Source organism: Coptis chinensis, chromosome 4 (assembly GCF_015680905.1).
Source record: "Coptis chinensis isolate HL-2020 chromosome 4, ASM1568090v1, whole genome shotgun sequence".
NCBI classification, from domain to species: domain Eukaryota; kingdom Viridiplantae; phylum Streptophyta; class Magnoliopsida; order Ranunculales; family Ranunculaceae; genus Coptis; species Coptis chinensis.
Window position 1 is genome coordinate 48,094,083 of NC_141459.1, and position 18,726 is coordinate 48,112,808.

Genomic DNA, 18,726 nt, shown 5'->3' on the forward strand with positions numbered 1-18,726 from the left:
AGGTTTAATATAAAGGAAAACAATAAGATAAAGAAAGACATAATTCACACCATGAGAAACATGACTCAAAAATCGAGAAAACATGCAAGAGTGGAAAACGCGGAATTATGTGAAACGTGGACTTAGGATCCGTACTTACAGCCACACACTCCATAGGGAGGGCCCGGTTACCTGAATGGTGCACTCAATAATATATTGAAATGAAAGGAAGTGCACCAAACACAGTAAATTGAGTCGCTTTATAGTCGATACTCGAGACTTTATCTAAATATATGTATGAATATGCACGGTTTATCATATATCAACAACCGAAATAGTTGTGGATCGTTCCATAAATAAATATCACGTAAAAACATATCCAAAACAATCAAGCACCAAGATTTCCTACGATAGCGACCTAGTGGAATGAAAGCGAAGTCGAATAGACCTATAACATAACCGAAAGCATGCACCTTATGTTTCATCTTTGAACGAGAGGGTGTCCTAGTGAATAAGTGTGGAAAAGTGAATGGTTGTGGAAGATATGGTGGATTGGGATAAGTTTTAAAAGGAAAGCATGAAAAAATGAGGATGTGGGTTTAGCACAAAACTCATTCATGGTGTAGTTAGGGACCTGCCTCAAGTCTAAAAATGAAGGTGTCTAGTGGTTTATCCTTGGGAAGTATTTGTTTAATAGGTGGATTTAAAAAATCATGAAGCACGGGAGAAACTAAAGGATCGAAAGTGCAAACTCGAGGTTCCTTTGAAAAGGTGGAGGGTGGGGAATATTGGTGATGGAAGGTGAATGATTCTCAGCTAGCGCCTCAAGTCCATATCATCGAAATCTTGATATATGCAAGACATTCCTCAATAGGTGGGTCAAAAGGATCACTGGGATAAAGATTGAAAAATTCATCTTCCGGCCATAGCATCAAGGGATGAATGGTTGTTGGCAAGGGGGTCTCATGAAGTGGTAAAGAAGTGGTGCAAAAGAGTTGCGTGAATTCTTCTTCAATTTCGCCTACTACCGTGGAGTCATTGTTAAAGTCGGAATTTCGAATGAAAGGAATTTGTTAATCTGTTTCTCTCCGAAACATGTTTTTGAAGTAATCTTGAGCTAAGCTCGATCATGCTAACCTCTCCATTTGCAGTGAATCGGGATATTGTGGTCCTCGTTTTGAAAACATTTACCTCAACGTAAAGATGGCCAAAGGACAAGGACATCGAACCATCGCGCTAGGTTTATGCCGCGTTGGCGTGAGCCAAGAAAGGGCCTCTAAAATGATAGGTACAGAGTCGTTAGTGAGTTCTCGCGGTCTAGGACAACGGTCGGCCGGGTAGTAAAAATTTTGGACTTTAACCAAAGACGTTCTCAACCACACCCTTAGGGTACTTAATAGACCGGTCGACTAATTGCAACGCCATTTTAGTAGGTTGCATCTCCTCTAGACCTATTTGTTTATACAAATAAAACGGGGAGTAAGTTAACACTAGCCCCCGTGTCTAGTAAGCGGTCGTCGTGGTGAGAATCTCCTAAGGTGCATTTGTACATGAGGGGCGACCATTGGTCCTTGTACTTAACAATTCCATTATTTTTCAGATAAGCGTTGGGAATTGTTCCGTTAAAAGCGTCTTTTGGTATATTGGTCTTACGCCTAGTAGTACACAACTCCTTAAGAAACTTAGCATGGTGTGGTAGCTTTTAATAGCTTCGAAAGGGAAGGTTTATAGTTAGATTTTTGAAAACGTCCTAATCTCCTCATAATTTGTATCCCTAGTTAACATGGCTAATTTTGGGGAAACGGTGTTTTCTCTCTATAATTAGCATATGGATCAACAGGATGTTTAACCTTGGCTTTTTGTTTCTTAGGTTGTGGTTTAACCGGTACCTCTACTACGGTTGTAGGCTCTTCGGTTTCTATTTCGGTATCTAGTTCGATATCCGTTGTAGAGGAGTATCGATGGGGTAACTATAGGCATAGTTACTTTGTTATCAACCACTCTTCGAACGGAGAGTGGTGATGGCATTTAGCTCACCCACGTTTGTAGTTTCCGCACTAGTATTACCGTTTACCTCAAAGGTCGTGTTTTGCCGCTCTAGGGTTGGGTATCGCTTGGCTCGAAACACGCCTTTTGGTGGGCTTTCTCTTGGGCTAACTGTTGGTTTAAATTATTAACGATTGTAGAATGTGTTGGTTAGATTGAGCCATGGTTTGGAAAAGTTGTTGGCTCACTTGTATGAAGGTGTCAAGACGATCCGGTTGTGTGGGTGTAATAGTCACGGGTGGTGTGGAATTTGGAACTATGTCGCGTTGATTATTTATAGGCGGATTGTGATAGTTATTATTTACCGAACGATACCTCTATTAGCATTATAATTATTATAACTATATTGACCTTGTGCTTGACCTTGTCGAGGTTGTGCTTGGTTGTTATAATTATTATAATTACCCCGACTCGCCCTTGTCCCGGAGGAGCTTGGTTATAACCGCGGTGTTGGCCTAACATATTGATTATTGTACTCGGAGGTGTGACTTGTTGGTTATTTCTCCAACCGAAGTTGGGATTTTGTCTCCAAGGGCGGGCGTTAGGTTCACTATTAATAGAACAAGAATGTTCATAGGCTATAGGACCGATGGGAGTCGGGATGCTCGGGACTCCAAATGAAACTACATGGATTTGAATTTACATTCATGACGGGGATAGGCTTTTGTTGTACAGAAATGGCCTCAACCTTTTTAGTTAGAGATTCGATTAAATTTTTAAGTTCTAGATCGGGTTTAACCTCAAACATACTGGTAGCCTTAACTGTGGAAGAAGAACTAGCGGAGCGGAGTAATCGCCACTACCCCCGTTGTTATTTCGCTTTAGTTTGATCTTCTAAAAATTTGTAAGCCTCATTGGCTCCTTTACTTAGGAAACTACCCCCATTCATTATGTCAAGGACTTCTTTATGGTGGTGTAGAAGTCCTTTGAAAAAGGCACGAACTAACGTGTCTTTAGCTAAGTTATGGTGTGGACACTCTATAAGCAGATCGGTGAAACGATTCCAAGCCCCGAAAATGATTCATGAGGATTTTGTCGAAAAAAATGAATCTTGGAAAGCATCTCATCCGCCTTTAGGGGTGGGTAAAAATGTTCCATAAACAATTTGAACAAGTTTGGCCCACGAGTCCAAATTAATTAGGCTTTGGGCAGTTAACCAAGACGCAGCCTTTATCAGCTAAGGTGAAGGGAAATACCCTCGGTTTAATCTGTTCCGGTACAAGCGGTAGGATGATGGAATGTTGTAAGGACTTGTTCAATCCTACGATGTGTTGGTAAGGTTTTTCATGGTCTAGACCATGGAAAACGGGTAACAGATTAAATATGTTTGGGGAATTCGAAAATCCCCGTTGGTCCGCTAGAACGATGCAAGATTTAGGGCTATCGCCAAAGCTTTATAAAAGTCGAGAGAGGAGTCTCTCTTTCTTCACCATAATATCGGTGTAGTGTGTGAAATTCTAGATAGGCGTGTTGTATTTATTTCTACGAAAAATAAGCCCGATTATACTAGAATTAAAAACCTCCTCGGTAAGGCGAGGAGTGGAAGAAGGAGTACCGAATGCCTCCTTGCTACGGCGTTTGAATAGCGCCTTGTTTTACGCGTGTTCGGTAAAAAAGAGAGATTAGAACACTGAAAAACTTGACAAGTCGGTTGAATCAAACCCGGGAAACGGTTTATCTTCTTGTATGGCGCCCGCATGTAAATTCGAAGTTCCAAGAACTTAGCTGGTCGCTCTCCTTCGCGCCTCGTGGTAGAAGAAAATTACAAGTAACTTAGCTGGTCGCTCTCTTTGGCTGCGCTGGCAAGTTGTATTGATGAAATTCCAGAACATAGCTGCGGGGCTCTCCTTTGTATTGGCGTATTTTTTTTTCCGAATTTTTCGACAAAAACGAATAACCACGATGAATCAAACAAGGGTGGGTGGGTGAAATGGGACTTAAAATGACTACTTCTACAAAGAAAACAATGCTAAAGTGCAACTAAGATGGCAAATGTTTCATTTGATAACTATAAAATGAATAGTCTACCTACGAAATGAACGAAGAATTCACAACGTAAGTAAACTAAACTTATGGCTTTTACGAGTCTCAATTATCAAAGCTTCTACTCTCAATGCGAATTGCACTAAATGGAGTACGAAGTTCGTTCCACTCCTAGTTACCTAGCATGGATTGTTTTCTAAGTCTAACTAGTCACTCTTAAGTCAATGAGAGCTTTACGAAGGGTGTTATACTACGATGAAACTAAAATGAGTCTACGTTGAATTTAACTACGAATACTATGGGAATATGCTTGTTTTTGAATCTAGATAAAGGATTAGAGGGGAATTGAATCCACCTCGAATCTAACTTAATAACCTAGTATAGATTCTTGTATCTCGATTCTCACGTTCTTACGGCAAGAAATTCGAGTTCTAATCCCTAGTGTTCATGGCATTTCTACCGAGTACTAACTAGCATGTGAAGTCGTCCACCCATTCTCATGGCGAAACACGACTTTCTAGAGTGGAATAGAATCTACAAACAATTCTACACTAACAACTAAGTTTTCATCAAGGCTTCATCAACCCCTCTAATGGAGGTTTTAGCCTTGATTCATTAAACTAACATTTCCCATTGAATCTAAACTAAACATAATATAAAGATTCTAACTTTATGAAATTTAACTAATCTAAATTAAACAATAACAAAAATCTAATTAACAACTAAAATCAAACATTGAATAACAAGTAGTAAATGAAATTAGATCTAACAATTGTAATTGACAAATCGAAATTGAATCAAGAACAACTAATTTATTATCTAATTCAAGGGAGAACAATTATTCAATACTAAATTTAAAACAAGAATAAAACTAATTACTTTAATATAAAAACTAGATCTAGAACTAAGGTTTAATGGAGGCTAACTAATCTAATTTATTTTCTAACCTAACTATCTACCATTATCTATCTACCAAGCTTTTGTTCTTATACATTCAGATCCAAAATTCGTGCATGGGCTTGGAGCCATGGGTTGGGCCAGAGAATCAGGCCCAAAACCCAATTCTTTCAGTCCAAAAAGGCCTCTTCAGCTGCAGTTTGCTTCCATAGACTTTTCGTCCACTTCTGCTCCTCTGATTGGGTCAAGGCTTGGACCATTGCAAAGCTCTTTCCGAGCCGGTCGTTTTGACATAAGGTATGCCCAATTCCGAGGTCTGAGTCCAAAGATACGGCTTTCGGAAGTTCTGCTGACTTTTGCTCCTTTATCTCGCTAAAGTGGTACATTTCTGCACATAATGGACTTTGAAGCCTGAAATGCATAAAAACGCGTAATCAGTGTTAACTCTTACTTATTATTCACATAATTGGTCTATCAGTATGATTATTAAGGGGTTAAAACTACAGTTTTGGGCTCTTATCACCTGACCCGGCAAACATTTTCGTCATCCTCCTTCTATATGAGGTTCTTTTCGCATCTGCCATGCCATAACAACTTTGCCTTCCGTGGGTGTATCATCAACTAGTGCTAACCTCTCTAGTGTTACTTGGTCTGATGGGGTGTAAGGGGCAACCAAATGTGGTTGCACCCGCCATCCCGACCAAGTCATGGCTCGGAATGATCTTACCACCACGATTGGTGGGTCTCATGGTTTCGACCCTTTTCCCAATCTGTAATGCGGTAATACGGTGAGAATATGGGTAGGCAAAGCGCGCATAATGCGGCAAACCAAGACAGGCATAAGAAGGTACTTATGCCTCAAGGTATGGCCTCGCAAGAGTAGCAACTAAAACTTCGGGGAATGTCATACCGACGACGTCCCTCGCCTAAAGCAAGGAAAACGCACCACCGTATTATTATCGCGTAAGTAAACCGCCGTTCCCCTAGAATGTTCATCATGATGAATAACATGGTTGTGCCTACATTTAGCGATAGGCTACTTCGAGGCGATGTTATATTGGTCTTGGTCCATGATATGAAACACCCTCCCCATAATACTCATGGAAATAGGCATATTCATATAGGTATGAAGTTATCGTCATATATCCCCACGTGTGCATAGGGTCGGTAATGGCAACCCCGAAACCAAAGCTATCAATTGCTTACATGAATTCTATAGTCGTGCCATCAATAGCAAAGGGAAAATTTTTGTTCTCCTTCTTGGGTACAAAAAAAGTAATATTATTATAGAAGAATTCAGGTTAGCTTAGGTGAAAAGAATCATCATCACTCACCGAAGATGCCGCCATCCTAATCGCATCGATCATTTCATGAACAATGCTCTATAGGTATCGGTTCCCATCAAGTCTTCAAATGACTGTTCGGGAATCACTATAGGAGGTGTCATCTCAAAACTACTGTAGAACAGCTGCGAAAACACGGAAGAAACCTCAGAAAAATCGAATTTCGCTTACTTACGGGAAGGCGCTCGTATAGATATAGCAAGTCGCTCGTAGGTTTTGGAAATACTGGTGTTTGCTGGTCGCGCTCTGCTTGGCGCTGGCACTCGTGAGATTTTTCGATTTGGTGTTGTAGGGCGAAGTCGCGCTCTGCTTGAAGCCGGGCGCCTCGACAAAAATTTATGGCAACTAGCAGCGCTCTTACGGCGGCGGCGTTCGTAAATCAGTAAACCGAGTTTACAAGAAAAACAAAGCAGAAAAAGCTTGGAGTGAAAGGTGAGAGATGATTGTGGGGTGTAGTATGGGTTGTGAGTGTAGAATGATGGAAGTTTAAATAGGTTACGGGTTTCCAAAACGAATCGGCAAGTTGCCAAATTGTTTTAAGGCAATTTCGAAATAGAAAACTCCGCCAAACCCGAAAACGGAAACTAACCCTAGTTTTGATTTCCTAACAACCCTGGTATCTTTTAAACTTGGTTTAGAATAGTAACTTCTAAACTCTCCTACATATCATGCTACCACTACAAAAAATCATAGATATGCCGATATCGGCCTAATTTTCAACTTTGACTCCAAGACAACCTTACGAAAAGATGATCAAAATAAATTATATTAAAATAATATGAAATCCAAGCAATCTAAAACAAACAACTTAATATTTAAATCTAACTACTGAAATAAAATTCCACTAACAAAACAATAAAAAACAATGAAATAACAGGACACAACTGATGGTGAACACCTAGGCGTGAAGAAGATGGTCCCCGAGATGGAGACCGGTTCGTGGTGAAGAATGGCTTTAGCCATCCGGCTGGGGGCGACGACGCTCATGCCTCTCGGACTTCAACCGAGACGGACTCATCCACGAAAGTGGCCGCGCGTCGTAGCATCTCTATCCCTGAACAAGTGCTTCCATCATCGATCTTTGAGTAATCGTGATACCGGGCTTGGTGATTACGGTGGATAATCTCCAAGTTAGACAAGATATCTTCGACGACCCTTTCGAAAGCATTTCAACTCTCGTCTGAAAGTTCGTTTGCTTATTTCGGTACAATTTGTCTATGTCGGATATCTTCACAGATCACGATAACCGCGATCGCGAAACCAGTTTGCAGTATTATCATTCGTTCTAAATTAGAAGTATGACTATCGAAATTATCCTCAACCAACCATGTCATATCTTCCCCTTCATTATCCGACTCAACTTCATTCTCTGCAGACAACGGCCAAGTCTCTTGGATGCATTCCTTATAAATACTTACATTATAATGCAATTTGATCTTAATAGGAGCAGATTTAGCGGCGACTCTAAATGAGAGCATAATCTTAGTGATCAATACGGGGAAGAGGCCATGCTCTTTTCCCTCCTCTAATCACATTCAAAATTAGATCGAGGATGCAGAAATTATACTCATTCGTTTGCAAAATCCAGAGATATTAATCGAAGTCCGATGTCGCTGACTTTGTCTTTCCGAGGGCGTTCCTACCAATCCACCGAGCTCTGACCGGTTGATTGGTTCTCGTGGTCGTCGCTTAACGAATGAGATATCGTGATTGTATTCACCCTCTATGACCGTGATCTTTCATCAAAGCAGGAACTCCAAAGATAATGGGATTCCTGAATGGTCGTATCTAGGTTGGTTCAGGCGTGATTCCTAATAGCTCGACCAACAATTGTCCGTTACTTCCCTCCTCGTCCTATTTATCCTAATGAAAATCCTATTTCCTCCAATTCTCGTTTCTTATAAAACTGTTCTACCAAATCGTAGTGATAGAACTCCTCTGTCGAATACCACGGTCTGTTCCAATCCCTCTTAATCATATTGGCCGTAAAATGGTGCGAAATGGTCGGCCTCAAACGCGTGCTCGGCAACATTCTTCGTCAGTAAGCGCCATTGAAGTTTGAACCGATTTGGGGTTTGTAGATGGTGGTGGATGCAAGTTTGATGAAAACCAACTAAAACACGACGGTGGTGGTTATGGTAGGTACGGTGGCAGGTTTGAAGACTTGAATTGGTGGGTGTTTTCTTGGTGGAAACGGTTGGAGATTGTGTTGGTGTTTCACAAAGGGCGTGGGTGGTCTTTCTATTTTGATGTATTCTATTTTTTTTTTTATTTTTTTTTTTATTTTTTTTTTTGGTTGCTAGGGTTTAATTAGTGAAAGGCGGTTTGAGAAGATGAAGTCGCGATTATGTTTTGGAGGATGGGCGTGAGCGCGCTGTAGGTGCGCGTGAGTTGGGCCCAAGCCCAATTCGATTTTTCGACTTCCGTCGATTTTTAGCGCAACTTCAAACTAAATTTCCCCGCCGTTATCGGTCCGATTTTTATAATGAGATATGGAAATGATCAGGAGAGAATTTCCAATCCAATGATCCATAAACTACTCTATTCCGACCTTGGGTGACATATAAGATAGTGGAAAACGCCTCGAAGTGCGTGCATGACGTAAGTTATGCGAACGAATGAACACTAAATTAGATGACGTCAACCCCAATGAACTATACTAATGGACCTAAGGAACACAAATAGAAAGTTCGAGCAATCCGGATGGAAAGACTGATTTCCCACCCCCAAACAAATTTTTAAACACAAAATTTGTTTTAACATGGGTCGTTTAAAGTCAGATTCCCAAGACTTGTTGTATTGCTAGTTCTCTGGGTTTAGATATATATCTATATCTAAAAATGAAAACAATTATTATTATTATTATTATTATATTATATATATATATATATATATATATATATATATATATATATATATATATATATATATATATTTTTTGACAAACTAACTATAAGCAAATAAAGACATAATTCACACCATAGAGAAAATGACTCAAAAAATCTGAGAAAATATGCAAGAGTGGAAAACGTGAAATATGTGAACCGTGGACTTAGGATCCCGACTTACTACCACACACTCCATAGGGAGGGCCCGTTACCTTAATGGTGCACTTACCATTAAATGGAAGTGAAAGGAAGTACACCAATGACAAGGGTCATTCCTCATAGATAGGGTCCTGTAAAAGGACTTCCTCTATATCGAGGGTGACAGAAGTTCGTGAAAATGTTTTAATCGTTGACCATTAACTTGAAAAGGTCTTTGTTGTCCTGGGATTTACCAAGGTAATTGCCCCGTAAGGGGTGACTTGATAACCAAAAAAGGACCGGACCAACGGGTTTTAGTTTCCCGGGAAAATATGTAGGCGGGAGTTGTAAGGCAAAACCTTTTGTCCGACCACACAAACTCTTTTGCGCCAAGATATGTTTATCATGAACACGTTTCATGTTAGCTTTATAATCCTTGGCGAGATCGTAAGAATCGCCACGGATTTCTTCAAGCTCATTTAATTGTAACTGCGTTTGACACCCGCCTCATCAATATTGAAGTTAAGGCTTTTATAGCCCACGAGCACGGTGCTCTAATTCAACAGCAAATGACATGGTTTCCCAAATACAAGTCTAAAGGGAGACATACCTATAGGAGTTTTGAAAGCAGTTCTATCGCCCATAAGGCATCCGATAGACGCCGACCGGTCTTTCCTATCGGGGTTTATTGTTGTTTCTAAAATCTTTTTGATTTCCTATTAGAAGCTTCTACTTGGCGCTAGTTTGTGGATGATAAGGAGTTGCTACTTTGTGTGTAACTCCATACTTTTTCACTAGGGATGCAATAACTCTGTTGCAAAATGTGTTCCACCATCACTAATGATGGCTTTAGGAATGCCAAACCGACGTAGAAAATATATTCTTTAATAAAAATACAACGGTCTTATGGTCATTGCTACGGCAAGCTAGGGCCTCTATCCATTTAGACACGTAGTCCACGACAACTAGAATATAAATATAACCGTGGGAAACAGGGAAAGGGCCCATGAAATCAATACCCCAAATATCAAAAATTTCTACTATCAAGATTGGATTTAATGGCATCATATTACGCTTCGTGATTCGCCCAAGTTGTTGGCAACGAATACATGTCTTGCAATGCACTTGGGCATCCTTAAAGAGGGTAGGCCAATAAAATCCACATTGGAGAACTTTAGCGGCTGTTTTCATACCACTAAAATGGCCACCACATTCTTTGTCATGGCAGAACGATAGTACTTCATTATATTCCCACTGGGGAATACAACGACGAATAATCTGATCCGCACAATACTTAAAAAGGTATGGCTCATCCCAGTAGTATAACTTAACTCTGGCCAAGAACTTCTTACGTTCATTTCTTGACCAATTATAAGGCATAACATCAGCTGCTAAATAATTTACAATGTCAGCATACCATGGTGCTGAAAAAATAGCATAAAGATGCTCATCAGGAAAAGAGTCCGGTATGGACTCAGAATCACTACTATCGTCATTTGTAAGTCTAGATAAGTGGTCGGCAACTACGTTTTCGACCCTCTTTTTGTCCTTTATTTCTAATGTGAACTCTTGCGGAGAAGAATCCATCGGATTAATCTCGCTTAGCATCCTTCTATGCAAGAAGGTACCTAAGGTCTGCATGGTCCGTGTAAACTAAAGTTTTAGAACCAACCAAATAAGGATCTAAACTTATCTAAAGCATAAATGACAGCTAAGAATTCTTTTTCAGTAGTTGTATAATTCCGTTGAGCGTCGTTTAATGTTTTACTAGCATAATAAATAACATTGGACTTATTATCTAGTTTTACGTCCCAAGACGGCACCAACCGCATAGTCACTAGCATCACACATGAGTTCGAAGGTTTAGACCAATCGGGAGGCTGTATAATAGGTGCGATGGTTAGAGGCGGCTTTTAAGGTTTCAAAAGCCTGTTTTCTGAGTTAAAATTAAAATCAAAGATTGCATCATTCAAAAGCAGGTTAGTTAAAGGCCTAGCTATTTTCGAAAAATCTTTAATGAAACGCCTATAAAACCCCCGCATGGCCTAGAAAGGCTCTAATCTCACCGGACAGTCCGTGGTTTAGGTAGGTCGCTATCTTATCTAGTTTGGCTTTATCTACTTCGATGCCATCACTAGATACAATATGACCTAGTACTATGCCCTTTTGACCATGAATTGACACTTTTCCCAATTTAAAACGAGGCTCTTTTCTTCACACGTGTCAAGACCTTAGACGGAGTTAGACAAGCATTCTGTAAAGGAGTCTCCATAGATAGAAAAATCATCCATGAACACTTCCATAAAGCTCTACCATGTCACTAAATATATGAAGCATACATCATTTGGAAGGTACGGGGGCATTACAAAGGCCGAAGGCATTCGTTTATAGGCATATGTTCCGAAGGGACATGTGAAGGTTGTCTTTTTGGTCATCAATATCAATAATAATCTGAAAATAGCCGAGTAGCCATCCGTAAAACAATAAAAGGCATGACCAGCTAGACGTTCTAGCATCCGATCTATAAATGGTAAGGGAAAGTGATCCTTTCGTGTCATAGCATTTAAACGTCTCAGTAATCAATCTGATTCTCCATTTCGTAGGACCTTGAGTGACAACATAGTCACCCTTCCCGCTACGCACCATGGTAACTCTCGATTTCTTAGGAACTACATGAATGGGACTTACCCATTCGCTATCGGAGATTGGGTATATAATACCCGCGATCGAAGTAATCGCAAAGACTTCTTCCCTAACCACCTCTTTCATGGCGGGGTTCGGGCTGAGGTTCGCGAGAAGTCTTTGCTTTATCCTCCAAATGGATACGATGAGTGCAAACATTAGGGTCAATTCCCTTAATGTCGGCTAGGGACCAACCAATCGCAGACCGATGTTCCCTAATCACCCTTATTAAACATGTCTCTTCATCCTTAGTTAATAGAGAAGATATAATTATCGGGTGACTACCATCCGGATCAAGTTGAATGTATTTTAACTCCGGGGGAAGAGGTGTAAGCACTGGTGTGGACGGAATGTCCGTTGATGTTTCATAAGTGTCCTTATCTTGCGTAATGAAGACTTGCTTAGGTAGCAAGTCTTCGTAATCAGTATATGGAGCAACCGACGGGTCTACAATTGGTGTGGACTCCAGGATGGTGTTGACTTCCTCTAAGTATGAGTCATTTACAAAATCTGAAGTTCCAAAAGAAAGGAATTTGTACATATCGTTTTTCAGGAAACGTGTTGTTAAAATAATCTTGAGCTAAACTCTCGATCATGCTAACCTCCCCATCTACGCATCTAATCCGTAACTGTTTCATCATTTTAAAACATTTACCTCGACAAAAGATGGCCAAAAGATAAGGACATCTTTCCATCGCGACAATTTATAAGCGCATTGGGTTGCCAAGAAGAAGGGCGCCCTAAGATGATCGGTACAGAGTCATTAGCGACTTACGTATCGAGGATAACAAAATCAGCCAGGATAGTAGAAATCCTAAACCTTAACAAGCACGTTTTCCACTACACCTTTAGGATATTTAATTGACCCGTCCGCTTAATTCAACGCGTTATTTTTGTAGGTTGCATTTCTGTAGACCTATTTGTTTATACAAGTAATACGGGGAGTAAGTTAACACTTGCCCCCAGTGTCTAATAAAGGCGGTCGTCGTGTGGGAATCTCCTAAGGTGCATTTCTGAGGGATCGACCGGGGTCCTTGTACTTAACAATTCCATTATTTTCGGATAAAGTTGGGAACCTGCTATTCCGGTTAAAAGGCGTCTTTAGGTATGTTGGTCTTACGCCTAGTAGTGCACAACTCTTTAAGAAACTTAGCGTGGTTAGGTAGCTTTTTAATAGCTTCGAAAAGGAAGGTTTATCGTTAGATTCTTGAAAACGTTCCTAATTTCCTCAAAGTTTGTATCCCCGGGTTAGCATGGCTAATTTTTGAGGAACGGTGGTTTCGGCTTCTATATATTTAGATGATATGGCTCTACTTGCGCGTGTAACCTTGGCTTTTGGTTTCTTTGGTTGTGATTTAACCGGTACCTCTACCGTGGTAGGCTCCTCGGTTTCTATTGCGGTATCTAGTTCGATATCCGGTGTAGGAGAATCTTGATGGGGTAACTATAGGGCGTAGTTACTTTGTTATCAACCACTCTTCTAGAGCGGAGAGTGGTGATGGCATTTAGGTCACCTACCGATTGTAGTTTCCGTTACTAGAATTACCGTTTACCTCAAAGGTCGTGGTTTCTTTGTTTTAGGGTTTGGTATCGCTTGTCCCGAAACACGCCTTTTGGTTGGGCTTTGCTTGGGCTAACCGTTGTATGCCCCGATTTATGGATTGTAAAATCTGTTGGTTTGATTGAGTCATTGTCGGAAAAGTTGTTGGGTAACTTGTATAAAGGCGCCGATAACGATCCGGTTGTGTAGGTGTAGTAGTCACGGGTGGTGTGCGACCGAACTATCTCTCGTTGATTATTTATGGGTGGGTTGTGATAGTTATTATTGTTAACCGGAACGATACCTCTATTGGTATTATAATTATTATAATTATTCTGACCTTGTGCTTGACCTTGTCGTGGTTGCGCTTGGTTGTTATAATTATTATAATTCCCTTGACCTTGTCCTTGTCCTTGTCCTTGCCTAGGTGGAGCTTGGTTATAATTGTTTGCTTGCCTAACGTTTTGATTATTGTACCCTGGAGGTGTTACTTGTTGATTATTTCTCCAACTGAAGTTGGGATGTTGTCTCCAAGGGGCGTTAGGAATAGGATAGTTATTAATAGAGTAAACATTATCTTGTTCTGGTGGTTGTTGTTCATAAGCTAGAGGACAATAATCGTCAGGGTGCTCTGGACTCAAACAGAAATTACATGGGTTGGAGTTTACATTCATGACGCGATAGGCTTTTGTTGAGCAGAAATAGCCTCTACTTTTTTAGTTAGAGATTCGAGTAAATTTTAAGTTCGGATCGGTTTTCTTCTCAAACATATACGTGGCCTTGATTTATTTGAAGAAGAACTAGTTGAGTGGGGGATATCATCACTACCCCCAATTATTATTCCGTTTAGTTTGGTCTTCTAAAAATTTGTACCTCAGGGGCTCCTTTACTTAGGAAACTACCCCATTCATTATGTCAAGGACTTCTTTATGGTGGTGTAGAAGACCTTTGAAAAGGCACTAACTAACGTGTCTTTCGCTAAGTTATGATGTGGACACTCTATAAGGAGATCGGTGAACGATTCCATGCCTCATAAAATGATTCATGAGGATTACGCCGGAAAAAATGAATCTTGGAAAGCATCTCATCCGTCTTTAGGGGTGGGTAAAAATGTTCCATAAACAAATTTGAACAAGTTTAGCCCACGAGTCCACAGAATTAGCGCTTTTGGGGAGTTAACCAAGACGCCTTTATCGGCTAATGTGAAAGGGAATACCCTCGGTTTAATTTGTTCCGCACCTACCGTAGGATGATGGAATGTTGTAAGGACTTGTTCAATCCTACGATGTAAGCCGATAAGGTTTTTCATGGTCTAACCCATGAAAAGCGGGTAACAAATTAAATATGTTTGGGGATTCGAAAATCCCCCATCGGGTCCGCTAGAACGATGCAAGATTTAGGGCTATAATTTCAAGGCTTTGTAAAAGTCGGAGAGAGGAGTCTCTCTCTTTCTTCACCATTATGTCAGGGTATGGTGTGTGTGATAGTAGCTAGAGGTGTCGTGGGTGGTGTACTAGATAGACTTGTTTGTTGCCGTGTAATTACGTTTGTTGTTTTGTTCGACCGGACCTTAATCTCATGCAAGACTAAGTTGAGCTTAACTAAACATGCAACACTCCAAACAATTACGATATACTAGTAGAAAACCTCTAACCGGAAATGCGAGGTATGGAAGAAAGGAATACCCGATGGCGTCCTTGCTTCGCTTTTATAAATAGCGTCTTGTGTACGCGTGTTCAGGTGTATATAAGAGATTAGAACACTGAAAAACTTGACAACTTCGAAGTTGAATCAAACCCGTGGAAATCGAAATTTCAGCTAAGGCGTGCTGGCGCTCCGCCAAGTCGCTTCGATTGTAAAGTCGAAGTTCGGTGTTTGAGCTGGTCACGCTTTGATATGGGCGCTGGTGGCCTCGATTAGTAGATGAAATTCCAGTAACTTAGTGCGCGGTCTCTCCTCCTTGGAAGGCCAGGCGGTATTTTCTCGCGAATTTGTCAAAGCTGAAATGGGCAACCACAAGATGAAACAAACAAGGGTGGGTGGGTTTAATGGGACTTAAAAATGACTACTTCTACTATGAAAACAATGCTAAAGTGCAACTAAGATGGCAGCGGCGCCATTTGATAAATGTAAAATGAATAGTTTACCTACGAAATGAACGATGAATTCAATCCGTAAGTAAACTAAAACTTTTCTTTTAAATCTCAATTATCAAAGCTTCTACTCTCGATGCGAATTGCACTAAGTGGAGTAGGAAGTTCGTTCCACTCCTAGTTCCCTAGCATGGATTGTTTTCTAAGTCTAAGAAATCAAACTTAGGTCTAATGAGAGCTTTACGAAATGTTATGCTAACAAGACGCGTTAATTTAAATAACAAGATATAATAAATAACAAGATAAAATATAAACTAAAGTTAATCTACGAAAGCTACGGAATTACGATTGTTTGAATCTAGATAAAGAAATAGAGGGGAATTAAATCCACCTCGATTCCAACTTAATAACCTAGTATAGATTGTTGTATCTCAATTCTCACATTCTTACGGCGAGAATTTCGAGTTCTAATCCCTAGTGTTCATGGCATTCCTACCGGATACTAACTAGCATGTGAGGTCGTCCACCCATTCTCATGGCGAAACACGACCTTCTAGAGTGGAATAGATTCTACAACCAATTCTATACTAAGCACTAAGTTTTCATCAAGGCTTCATCAACCCCTCTAATGGAGGTTTTAGCCTTGAGTCATCAAACTAACATTTCCCATTGAATCTAAACTAAACATAATGTAAGAAATTGAGATTTACTTACTTAAACAATAATGAATCTAATTTAATGGCTGGAATGAAATAAGAACAAGAAGTGAAATTAGATCTAGAATGGAAATGACCAAATTCGAAATTGACAAACTAACTATTTTATTTATCTCATCAATCAGGAACAATGATTCAAAGATTTAATCTAAAACAGGAATTGAAATGGAACTAAAACTTAATTAATTAATAAAACTAGATCTAGAATTCTATATCTTAATTTAGGTCTAACTAGCTACCATTAACAAAGAGTGAAGCTTTGGTTTTTATACATTCAGATCCAAAAATCGTGCATGGGCTTGGAGCCATGTTTTGGGCCATAGAATCAGGCCCAAAACCCAATTCTTTCAGTCCAAAAAGGCCTCTTCAGCTGCAGTTCTCTTCAACAGACTTTTCGTCCACTTCTGCTCCTCTGATTGGGTCAAGGCTTGGACCATTGGAAAGCTCTTTCCGAGCCGGTCGTTTTGACATAAGGTAGGCCCAATTCCGAGATCTGAGTCTAAAGATATGGTCTTCGGAAGTTCTGTTGACTTTGTCTTGCTTTGTTTACGCTGCGTGGACTTTGACTTTTCATCTTTTGACCAGGCTTTACAAAGGCTTTGTCTTCTTGAATCTTGGCCTTTAATCACCGAACTCCTTAGTAACCAACCATTGCTCCTTTATCTCATCAAAGTTGCACATTCATGCACATAATTGACTTTGAAGCCTGAAATACATAAAAACACGTAATCAGTATTAACTCTTACTTATTACTCACATAATTGGTCTAAAAGTATGACTGCTAAGGGGTTAAAACTACAGTTTTGGGCTCTTATCAGTTAACATTTTTAAGACGACCAAACAGTTGCCTTATACAAATATTGATGGAGAGGTTAGCATGATCGAGAGCTTAGCTCATGATTATTTCAAAACCACGTTTCCGAATGACCAGATGCACAAATTCCTTTCCTTTGGAAGTTCCAACTTTAACAAATACTCCTTGGACGTAGAGGAAATTGAGGAAGATTTCCTTCAACTCTTTTGCAACTCTTCCCCGCCACCTCATGCGAGTCCCCCACCCTGCCAACATCCCTTTATCCCTTGACGCTATGATGGAAGATGAATTTTTCACCCACTATCCCAGTGATTCTTTTGACCCACCTATTGAGGAATGTCTAGCATATCTCAAGGCTTCTAATGATCTAGACCTGAGAGCTCTAGCTGACACTCATTCATCTTCCCTCACTAATATTCCCCACCTTCCACCCTTTCAAAGGAACCTAGAGTTTGCGCTTGACCCTTTTGTTTCTTCTGTACTTAATGATTTTCTAAATTCTCTTAATACAGAAACAATTCCTAAGGGAAAGGCACTTGACACCTTCATTTTCAGAATTGAGACAGTTCCCACCTACACCATGAATGAGTTTTGTACCAAACCTACATTCTCATTTCTTCAATTCCTTACATCTAAAATTCCACCATATCCACCATATCTTCCACAAACATCCATTTTCTCACGATCATTCAGTTGGAAACCCTCTCGTTCAAAGGCAAAAAAGAAGGTACATGTGAGGTTACATTCTAGATCCATCAGACTTCGCTTTCATGTCAATAAGTTGCATCGTAAAGAATCTTGGTGCTTGATTCTGTTTGGGGGTGCATTCTATGGTAATTATTTATGGAAAGACCCACAACTCTTTAGGTTGTTAATATATGGAAAACTGCATGGTATATTTATTAATATATCCAATTAATTGTTAAAGGTCTCAGGAATCTGACTTTAAAAGACTCATTATTAAAACAAATTTTCTAAACTCTGTTGTCTAAAATTTGTTTGGGGATGGTGTGTTCGAGTTTTCTTTCATTGATGGTCAAACTTTCCATTTATGTTGTTTAGACCGGTTAATCGTATTTCGATTCGGGTTGACATTTTCTATTAAGTTAGATTTCATTTGTTCGCATAACTTACGTCATGCACGCACTTCGAGGCATTTCCCATCTTATATGTCACCCACGGTCGCAATAGAGTTTTTTTTATGGATCATTAGATTGGAAATTCTCTCCTGATCATTTTCATATCTCATTCGCATAAATTGAACCGGTAACTAAGCGGGAATTTTAGTTTGAAGTTGCACTAAAAAAAAATCGACAAAAATCGAAAAATCATTTTGGGCTTGGGCCCAACGCACGTGCGTGCGTCTCCTTCCTCCAAAACAAACAGAATCGCGATTCTTTCCAATTCTGCCATTTCCAAATTTAAAAACCTAACCAAAAATAAAAATAAAAATAAACTTCAATACACCCACACCCACAATACAATTCCAACTTCGAATCTTCTCCAAAACACTCTTCCACCAATCCCAAAAATTTCCACCACCGAAAATCACCCAAAACCAAACGAAACTCGAACTGTCGTGCCACCCCCCGCGCCACCACTACTAT